General features: G+C 39.9%; 1 pseudogene; it reads left to right on the top strand.

Moving 5' to 3' along the window:
* Positions 1-660: 660 nt before the first annotated feature.
* Positions 661-11,174, top strand: LOC139535679 (SH2 domain-containing protein 5-like; annotated as a pseudogene).
* The last annotated feature ends 38 nt before the right edge of the window (positions 11,175-11,212 follow it).

The following is an 11,212-nucleotide window of genomic DNA, read 5'->3' as shown; positions in this document are numbered from 1 at the left end:
TCATTCAGAGAGATGCATAACATGTTTACTTATGCCAATGTTGAGCATGTTGATGAACAAGGGGGAAATTATGAAATTAACATACATTTACATTCAGGATGGATGGGCTGCTGCAAATCAGTGAAGGGTGAGATGCAACAGGGGGAAATTATGAAATTAACATACATTTACATTCAGGATGGATGGGCTGCTGCAAATCAGTGAAGGGTGAGATGCATAACATGTATACCCTTCACTGATTTGCAGCAGCCCATCCATCCTGAATTTAAATGTATGTTAATTTCATAATTTCCCCCTTGTTCATCAACATGCTCAACATTGGCATAAGTAAACATGTTATGCATCTCAAATCCTGTGCAAATCATTAGTTAAAACTAGTGTCTTTCAGACAAATGCAGGTATGTCATTTCGTTCCGTTTAAAAAACCTTTTGCAACAGAATATCTAGGTCTACACCTATGTTACGCAATGAGTGTATGGACCATCAATATGGGCTACAGAAATGCCTTTGCGTATGGGCTGATTTATATCGCCGCATCGTGCGTAAAAACGTGTTTTCATAATCTCAAATATGTCTCGAAAGGTAAACGTTTCTAGTCCCGCCCAAACACACCGGTGAATAGCCAACTCTGAAATGAGTCGGGGCGGGCGTCAATTTGACATGAGATACCTTTGACTGGGAGGGGAAATCAGAGTTTGGAACAGTGGAACGGGGTCCGGAGTACAAGAGTGCGGAAGTGAAAAGAGCGTTGTTGTGGCCCTAAAGTAAGAGATTTGATTAGCATTGATTTATTGACATGTTTACTTTGCCAAAGCTGTACCTGCGTTTAACTGAATCCTTGCATAAATGTTTGCGCTCATAGAACAGACTAACAGGTTTGGGGACTAACGGATTACATGTAATCCGTTACATGTAAGATTACAAAAACGGTCCTTATCTGTTACCAGCAAAAATATTGTAACCAGATTAGATACTTTTGAAAAACTAGATGATTACTTCAAGGATTACTTTTAAATTCAGAAAGGATGTTTGCAAAAAACAATCTTTGACACTTCTCTGTTTTCTCAATGACATTCAAATCAGCATTGAAAAAAGGCACACATTTAAGTTTGTTCCACCTGAGCGAGTCTGACCACAAATCAGAGACCACTATGATGACACACGAAATGTGTTTGATCGATCGCGGGAGAAGAGCAGGAATAGGCTTTTGTGGGCTACAATCCAATGTATGTCTTCCAATGGTGCGACTGTTGTCAGCATCCAAAGATTATCCAATTTGAATAAACGCTTGGAGGTAAGGATGACAGCAGTGTAGTCTACGGCGATACGGATATCACTTATTATTGATATCTACATAGCGCATTGATGTGAATCACACTGCTGCTCTCTCATTTAGCTATTTGCACTTTACGGATTGTGGTTGTTGTGGATGGCTGTTCACAAATCTTAACGTGTATTTGAACCCGATAATGGTTGCATTCAAGAAGTTTAAGCTGCCTATCAATCATTGTTTTTGAAACCAGTGGACAGCCAGTGAAAAATGCGCTCTTGCAACAGCTGCATGGTGCGGATCCCAGCCTATGGAATACAAATGGACCCATAGGCGTAATGGACACGTTCCTACTCGCACACTTTTGATAGACTTAAAGGGGAAATCTGTTGCTGCTACATCCAATTTTTGACTTATAAATGATGAACTCATGAGCTTAGTTCAACTTTCACACTCCATGAGAACCCAAAATATAACCTTGTTTTTATCCAATGTTTGTAAACATTGTAAATGTAAACAAACACGTATAGCCTCATAATATGGTTAAAACAATCATTTTGATATCATGGATGGTCAGTCCTTGCATCCATATCTCTGTCTATTAATCTGAGAGTGGTTACATTTCTCCAGGCCCATCCCTCAGCCTACCAAAACAGAGGCGGCGAAACGATTTTGTTATTGTTTCATCGGTGGATTTGCCCTTTAAACTGCTATCAAGATATCAAAGTGTCACCAACAAAAAGGTAAACAATAGGCCAATAGCAAATGCAGCATATGGTATTCATTTTTCACATGTAAATAGTACTTTTCAGTAGTGCTCAAAGCACGCCATTCCATGAGCGCAGCATTTATTTTTCAACTCGAATCAATGAGCCCAATCAGTCCTCCATGACAACAAAATCATTAACAACAGAGTAGGGCTGGCTAATAAATCCTTCGTTTTGGGATTAGGCTCAAGCAAAACAATTTGGCTAATCTATACTTCCATATTTCCAAATCCTATTCTTGAAGATCAAGGGGTATAACATTTATTGGAATGACTGGAATTCTGATAGACTTTGGTTTTTAATGTAAATATATAATTTAATCGTATTATTATATGTAGTGGGGAAGAGATGGGTTAGAAGAAGCCTACATAACCAACCCATAAAGTAACATTTAACATCCATATATGGCCAGCTATGTAAACTTTAACATTGATTTATCCTGCAATAGATGTAGTTCAATTGGTAACATACATTTTTGTCTTCTTCTAATGCCTTTTAAGGGGAAAGTAATCTAAAAGTAACTGCATGTAATCAGATTACGTTACTGAGTTCGGTTAATCCAAAAGTTACTTTACCGATTACAATTTTGGAAAGCTAACTAGTAACTGTAACTGATTACATTTAGAAAGTAACCTACCCAACCCTGCAGACTAATGGGTGATACCTGCATGCTCTGAATGATGTAGACTATGGAATACATTTTTACATCTGGTTAAATCCACACCAGTAATAGTGATTTGTATGCTACTGAAAATGTGTGGCATGTAATTAATTAGAAGATTCAAACACAACAACGCAACAACCTATTAGATTGCAGGTGCACATAACCTTTTCATAATATGGCCAAGAGGAGAAGGGGCAGATAATGACCTGACAGTCTCGAATTTTGGAAATTGCTGAAGACATCTACCACCATACCAGTGGTGGAAAAAGTACCCAATTGCATACTTGAGTAAAAGTAAAGATACCTTTTATAGAAAATGACTCAAGTAAAAGTGAAAGTCACCTAGTAAAATACCACTTGAGTAAAGTCTAAAAGAGTTTGGTTTTAAATGTACTTAAGTATCAAAGTAAATGTAATTGCTCAAATATACTTAAGTATCAAAAGTATAAATAATTTCAAAATCCTTATATTAAGCAAATCAGACGGCACAATTTCCTTTTTGATTTTTTTTTAATGGATAGCCAAGGGCACACTTCAACACTCAGACATAATTTGTGTTTAGTGACACTGCCAGATCAGAGGTAGTAGGGAAGACCAGGGATATTCTCTTGATAAGTGCATGAATTGGACAATTTTCCAATAGGATCCAGCTGCGACATCATCTCTTAGTGCAGTCATCCCTCAGGGTCTCTATGCTGCCACCTACTGATATGTCATCTCTCAGTGCAGTGAATCTCTCAGGAAAAGTGGAGGTGTCGAAAGGAACCATATAAGGAGAAGTGGAGATTTTGAAAGGAACCATATAAGGAGAAGTGCGGATTTTGAAAGGAACCATATAAGGAGAAGTGGGGATTTTGAAAGGAACCATATAAGGAGAAGTGGCGATTTTGAAAGGAACCATATAAGGAGAAGTGGGGATTTTGAAAGGAACCATATAAGGAGAAGTGCCGATTCAAAGGAGTCTTTTAACACTAGAAGTGCTGGAATTCCATAACTGCTAGAACCGCAATGACTTGATATTTCAATTATTATTATTATTATTTAAAATATTCAATAATAAATAATGCATTGTTCAAGTTCAGGTATCTAACATTAGCTAGTATTTACATTTACGAAAAACGTAACGTTACATACATGGTCACCAGTAGGTAACGTTCAAAGACACAGCTCACAATGAGTGAATAGACATTTTTGGGGGGATAACTAAAATTCCTTACTGTCATCTCTGCAGACCATGACTGACATCTTGAGTGGCACCTTTCGAAACCCACACCTCTCCTTATATGGTTCCTTTCAAAACGTCCACTCCTTTCGAAACCCCCACTTTTCCTGAGAGATGACATTGTAGACCCTGAGGGATGACTGCTCTGAGAGATGACATTGTAGACCCTGAGGGATGACTGCTCTGAGAGATGACATTGTAGACCCTGAGGGATGACTGCTCTGATAGATGATGTTGCAGCAGGACTCCTCCAATATTCCAGTCCTGCTAAGCATTCAAAATGTAAGAAATACTTTTGGGTGTGAGGGGAAAATGTATGGAGTAAAAAGTCCTGTATATTATTTTCTTTAGGATTGTAGTGAAGTAAAATGACTTAAATAGTACTTTAAAGTATTTTTCCTTAAGTACCTTACACCATTTCACCAAACATACCTGTTTCTAGCTTAAAATGAAAAGGTTTGAATTGTTCACAGCTCATTTTATCACTTCTACCTGCCTACAAAAGCATTTTTTCACATGGGGAAAATAACACTTCCGGCCAGTGCATATGACACATCATTCACATGTCTAATGTTGATCATGCTGGGTGCTGTAAAGCTCTCTGCTATATTCTGATTCTGCAGAACTCAGGGGAACTCCTCCAGAAACAGCAGCATAAAGAAGTAGGCTAACTCAGGAGTGAGAATGATGGGTGAGACACCAGTCAGGGAGGATGGCACAGTTACAAGGTCAGCTGAGGTAAGCCATATCCACTGACAGAGCAAAACACATCTTCCTCCCCATATAGGAGTTGGTTACTACACTGAACAAAAATATAAACACATGTAAAGTGCTGGTCCTGTGTTTCATGAGCTGAAAGAAAAGACCCCAGAAATGTTCCATACGCACAAAAAGCTTATTTCTCTCAAATTCTGTGCACACATTTATTTAAATCCCTATTAGTGTGCATTTCTCCTTTGCCAAGATAATTCATTCACCTGACAGGAAGCTGATTACACAGCATGATCATTACACAGATGCACCACTCTAAAATGTGGTGCACCTGTGTAATGTGCACTCTAAAATAATGTACTTTGTAGGCCACTTTGTACCATAAGCCGCCTCCAACGTTGTTTCAGAGAATTTGGCAGTACGTCCATCCAGCCTCACAACCACAGCCCACGTGATTGGTATCGTGTGGGCGAGCAATTTGCTGACTTCAACGTTGTGAACAGAGTGCCCATGGTGGTGGGATTATGGTATGGGCAGGTATAAGCTACGGACAACGAACACAATTGCATTTTATCGATGGCAATTTGAATGCACAGAGATACCGTGACGAGATCCTGAGGCCCATTGTCGTGCCATTCATCCGCCACCATCACTTCATGTTTCAGCATGGTAATGCACAGCCACATGTCGCAAGGATATATACACAATTCCTGGAAGTTGAAAATGTCCCAGTTTTTCCATGCCCTGCATACTCACCAGACATGTCTCCCATTGAGCATGTTTGGGATGCTCTGGATCGATGTGTATGACATCGTGTTCCAGTTCCTGAAAATATCCAGCAACTTCTCACAGCCATTGAAGAGGAGTGGGACAACATTTCACAGGCCACAAACAACAGCCTGATAAACTCTATGCGAAGGAGATGTCACACCATATGCTGACTGGTTTTCTGATCCATGCCCCTACCTTTAAAAAAAAAAGTTATCCGTGACCAACACATCTGTGTTCCAAGTCATGTGAAATCCATAGATTAGATTAGATTTATTTAAATTGTCTGATTTCCGTATATGAACTGTAACTCAGTAAAATCTTTGAAATTGTTGCGTGTTGCGTTTATATTTTTGTTCAGTATATTAGTTTGAAAAAAAAAAGTGTGTCCTAAGAGGATGAAATCTGTGTGGACTTTACTTCCCTTATAATCTGCCCCTTTTAAGACCTTGTTAATTGGTTACATTATGTGTTTATCTATAATCAACAATTTATAGTATGTGTAACATAGTCTTTCTTGTTTATATAGTATGTTGGCTCTTTTCACGTGGACGACTGCTGTTTGGACGATCAGATGCAGCAGTTGCACACACAGCTAAAGTCTCTCAAAGTAGGTGCTGGTAATGACAGGTTAGAAAGCAGCAGCAGTACATTAAAACAGATTTTGACTGTTCACAACTTATTATGGTGGAGATGTGGAATTTCTAGACAGTCCAAAGTCAAAGAAGGCAAACACAAAAAGCTTTGCCTGAGGTGTTGAAATGTCTTTTTCACAGACATGCAAGAAAAGGAGGTCTGTGTCCCTTAAATTTTCCATCAAAGGGGTGAAGATGTATGATGAAGATGAGACGGTAAGAGTTTAAATTCCCAGTCTTAAAAGTCAACAACATAATTTCTTTCCTTTTGTGAATTACTTTCCCCTTCCTTGTCTGTAGACCCTCCTCATGGCCCATGCTCTACGAAGGGTCTCCCTTTCCACTGCCCACCCCTTGGAAGCCCAGTTCGCCTTTGTTTCCCACAACCCCGGCAGCCCTGATGCCCAGCTATACTGCCACCTTTTCAAGGCTAGGCATGCCAGAGCAGTAAGAACCTGTATTGGATCTTTATCTCCCAAGATGATTGTCAACAAATTTCCTCTGTGTGTCTGTTAAGCTGCAGTTTCTTGTGTCTGATTTGTCTCTCTGTTGGTATGTTGTTTTCTCCCAGGCCCAGTTCCTGAACCTGTTGCTGTGCCGCTGTTTCCAGCTGTCCTACCTGGCAAAGCACCCAGAGGAGGCGCAGGATGAGTCTGTCGGCCCACTGCCCAGCCGTGCCCCCTCCCTCCTCAACCAGGGCTTCCCTCTCAGTGTCAGTGCCCTTGTGTCATTCCGAAGGGCCCCCACTCAGGGCTTACTCCCAGGGGAAAAGGTCAGGACAAACTTGTGTTTAAGTTTTAACTGAATTGTGAAAGTATTATTTCACTGTGCTATTTTTATTTGCTTTGCTGAGCCCGTACATTTTGCTGGCCTAGCAGTTGGCCAGTTAATACTTTCTATGGGTCTTTATTGTAGGTCTTCCCATTGAAGAACAATGGAACAACAACTGAGGAACAACCAAGCAGCCAAGAGGAGGTCTTCACTTCCTCTCCTTCCCTGGTGCGCAAGAGAGCCATCCGCAACAAAGTACTGCGCTCAGGGGCCTATCGCTCCTTCACTTACAGCCCTCACAAACAACGTCACCTCCAGGATCAGCTAAACTCTCCAGAAGGTGGGCCAAGTGTGCAGAGAGCACTTTCAAGAGTGAAACAATTCATTAGGTAATGTTGAAATAATTCCCTAGAGGGACCACTTGGAATGGGATCATCACAAGATGCTAAGGAATCTCTCTTCTTGTGTGTGAAACAGGAAAGGGGCAGGACAAAATGCCAGTGAGGAGAGCCCGGGCCCCGAGCCTTGCTGAAACAGAAGAAGCTCTGGCTCAAGCAGTGTGGTGTTGGGCTGGCATTGCCACGTGAGTCCTCTCTCTTGCATTTACCTCACTCACACTGATGCTAGTCTCTAGTGTATTTTATGGAGTGTTCACTTGACAGTGGTGTAAAGTACTTAAGTAAAAATACTTTAAAGTACTACTAAAGTATTTTTGGGGGGGTATCTGTACTTTACTATTTATTTTATTGCCAACTTTTACTTCACTACATTCCTAAAGAAAATAATGTACAGTTTACTCCATTTTCCCTGACACCCAAAAGTACACGTTACATTTTGACAGGAAAATGGTCCAATTCACGCACTTATCAGGAGAACATCCCTGGTCATCCCTACTGCTTTTGATCTGGTGGACTCACTAAACACAAATGCTTTGTTTGTAAATTATGTCTGAGTGTTGGAGTGTGCCCCTGGCTATATGTAAATTTAAATATATATAATTATTATTGGGCCTTCTGGTTTGCTTAAAATAAGGAATTTGAAATGATTTATACTTTTATATTTGAGCAATTCCATTTACTTTTGATACTTAAGTATGTTTAAAACAAAATACTTTTAGACTTTTACTTACAGTGGCAAGAAAAAGTATGTGAACCCTTTGGAATTACCTGGATTTCTGTATGAATTGGTCATCAAATCTGATCTGATCTTCAGTCACAACAATAGACAAACAGTCTGCTTAAACTAATAACACACAAACAATTATGCTTTTTCATGTCTTCATTGAACACACCGTGTAAACATTCACAGTGCAAGGTGGGAAAAGTATGTGAATCCTTGGATTTAATAACTGGTTGACCCTCCTTTGGCAGCAATAACTTCAACCAAACGTTTTCTGTAGTTGCGGATCAGACCTGCACAATGGTCAGGAGGAATTTTGGACCATTCCTCTTTACAAAACTGTTTCAGTTCAGCAATATTCTTGGGATGTCTGGTGTGAACCATTCTCTTGAGGTCATGCCACAGCATCCCAATCTGGTTGAGGTCAGGACTCTGACTGGGCTACTCTAGGAGGTGTATTTTCTTCTGTTGAAGTCATTCTGTTGTTGATTTACCTCTGTGTTTTGGGTCGTTGTCCTGTCCTGCATCACCCAACTTCTGTTGAGCTTCAATTGGCAGACAGATAGCCTTACATTCTCCTGCAAAATGTATTGATAAACTTGGGAATTCATTTTTCCATCAATGATAGCAAGCTGTACAGGCCCTGAGGCAGCAAAGCAGCCCCAAACCATGATGCTCCCTCCACCATACTTTACAGTTGGGATGAGGTTTTGATGTTGGTGTGCTGTGGCTTTTTTGTCCACACAGTTTTGTGTGTTCCTTCCAAATAACTCAACTGTAGTTTCATCTGTCCACAGAATATTTAGCCAGTAGCGCTGTGGAACATCCAGGTGCTCTTTTGCGAACTTCGTCCCATGAACACCATTCTTGTTTAGTGTTTTACATGTCGTAGACTCGTCAACAGAGATGTTAGCATGTTCCAGAGATTTCTGTAAGTCTTTAGCTGACACTCTAAGATTTATTTTAACCTCATTGAGAATGATATGCTGGGATCTTGCAGTCATTTTTGCAGGACGGCCACTCCTAGGGAGAGTAGCAACAGTACTGAACTTTCTCCATTTATAGACAATTTGTCTTACTGTGGACTGATGAACATCAAGGCTTTAGAGATACTTTTATAACCCTTTCCAGCTTAATGCAAGTCAACAATTCTTAATCTTAGGTCTTCTGAGATCTCTTTTGTTCAAGGCATGATTCACATCAGGCAATGCTTCTTGTGAATAGCAAACTTACATTTTGTGAGTGTTTTTTATAGGGCAAGGCAGCTCTAACCAACATCTCCAATCTCGTCTCGTTGATTGGACTCCAGGTTAGCTGACTCCTGACTCCAATTCGCTTTTGGAGGTCATTTGCCTAGGGGTTCACATACTTTTTCCAACCTACACTGTGAATGTTTAAATGATGTATTCAATATAGACAAGAAAAATACAATAATTTGTGTGCTATTAGTTTAAGCACACTGTGTTTGTCTGTTGAAGATCAGATGAAGATGAAGATCAGATGAAATGCTATGACCAAATGCTATAACCAATTTATGCAAAAATCCAGGTAATTCCAAATGGTTTACATACTTTTTCTTGCCACTGTAAGTAGTATTTTACTGGGTGACTCACTTTTTGAGTCATTGTCTATTAAGGTATCTTTACTTTTACTCAAATATGACAATTGAGTACTTTTTCCACCACTGTCACTTGATGAGAACTCATCTGAACTGTCAGTGGTCTCTACATTTACATTTTAGTCATTTAGCAGACGCTCTTATCTAGAGCGACTTACAGTGGAGTGCATACATTTTATAACATTTTTTCTATATATATATATATATTTTTTTTTTTACATACTGAGACAAGGATATCCCTACCGGCCAAACCCTCCCTAACCCGGACGACGCTATGCCAATTGTGCGTCGCCCCACGGATCTCCCGGTTGCGGCCGGCTGCGACAGAGCCTGGGCGCGAACCCAGCCCAGCCTGGGCGCGAACCCAGAGACTCTGGTGGCGCAGCTAGCACTGCGATGCAGTGCCCTAGACCACTGCGCCACCCGGGAGATAAGGGTCTAAATCCTTATCATGTGTTGCAGTGACAGCAACTCCTCCCTGCTTGCAGAGGATGTCCTGGGGTCGTACCTGCTGTGCCCCCATCCTAAGAGACCTGGCTGTGGCTCTCTCATAATTCGTTTCTCTTCTGGACTGGTCACCCACCTAATAGACAACACCTCCAACGGCAAATACCTGCTCGAGGTGAGCGGTCTTGTCAATTATTCATATTTGACTTGCTTTTAAGTTTAATGTATTTTCCTCTAGCAATGTAGTAATTAGTATTTTTTATGTTGTTATACTAGAACTGCCACAGAATTTAGCACCATTGCTGCCTTGATAGAGCACTGCACCGATATCAAGGGGGAGCTGGACTGTCTGCTGAGTTGTGCCCGTGTGAACCACTGCTATGAGTGGGAGGAGAACGTTGCTAAGGCACTGCCTTTAGCCTTACACCAAGGCCTCAAAAGAAAGAATGCAAAATATACCCAGAGGAAACAATGGGTTTAAAAGTAATTTCTGATCATTGGATTGATCGATGTATCTCATTCTCTAAAAGACACTGACCATATGTTACACTGACACCTTAAATATAATATAATTAATTAACTTGCATGCTTCACTTTTGTTATTGTTTTCAGATTTCTGATAGAAACACAACTCTAACTATCAAATTTACTTCCAGCAGGTGAATTGTGATAAGTAGAGTAGCATTTTGATACTTAGGCTCTGGGATGTAGGGATGTTTTAATGTCAAAAAGCTATGTGTGTTTGAGTATATTCTTCTGTTTTTTAGCTGCACCTACTTTACTTCACCTACGTTTGAATTATATTATTTTAATACATTTTAATTACAATATTTTAAAACGTAGGAATATTATGTGTGTGTTTGTATAGACTATATAGGGACATTTTTTATAGATTTTGCAGACTAAGGTTTTTTTGTACATTAACTCTGACTCATGTTCAGCTGTCTTTTTGAATTTGTGTTTTTCACTGCCGTCTTTTAAAGTGTTCTGTGAGAACTAGCAGCATTTCTTCATTTTGATTACAGATAAATGTACTTGCTGAACGAAAGTGTATTGTTGTGTTTTAAATTTTTATGCATAATTCATTACCATATTGTATACTGTATACCAGGTATTCCCAAACTGGGGTACACCAAATAAAATGTGATTCACATATTTAAAAAAATAAAATATAAATCTTCAAATTTTCAAACAGTCCATTTATATTTTCCAACGGGGCT

This window comes from Salvelinus alpinus, chromosome 12 (assembly GCF_045679555.1).
Source record: "Salvelinus alpinus chromosome 12, SLU_Salpinus.1, whole genome shotgun sequence".
Taxonomy (NCBI): Eukaryota; Metazoa; Chordata; class Actinopteri; order Salmoniformes; family Salmonidae; genus Salvelinus; species Salvelinus alpinus.
Note: the sequence above shows the minus strand (reverse complement) of the source record. Positions and strands in the feature narration are given on the sequence as shown.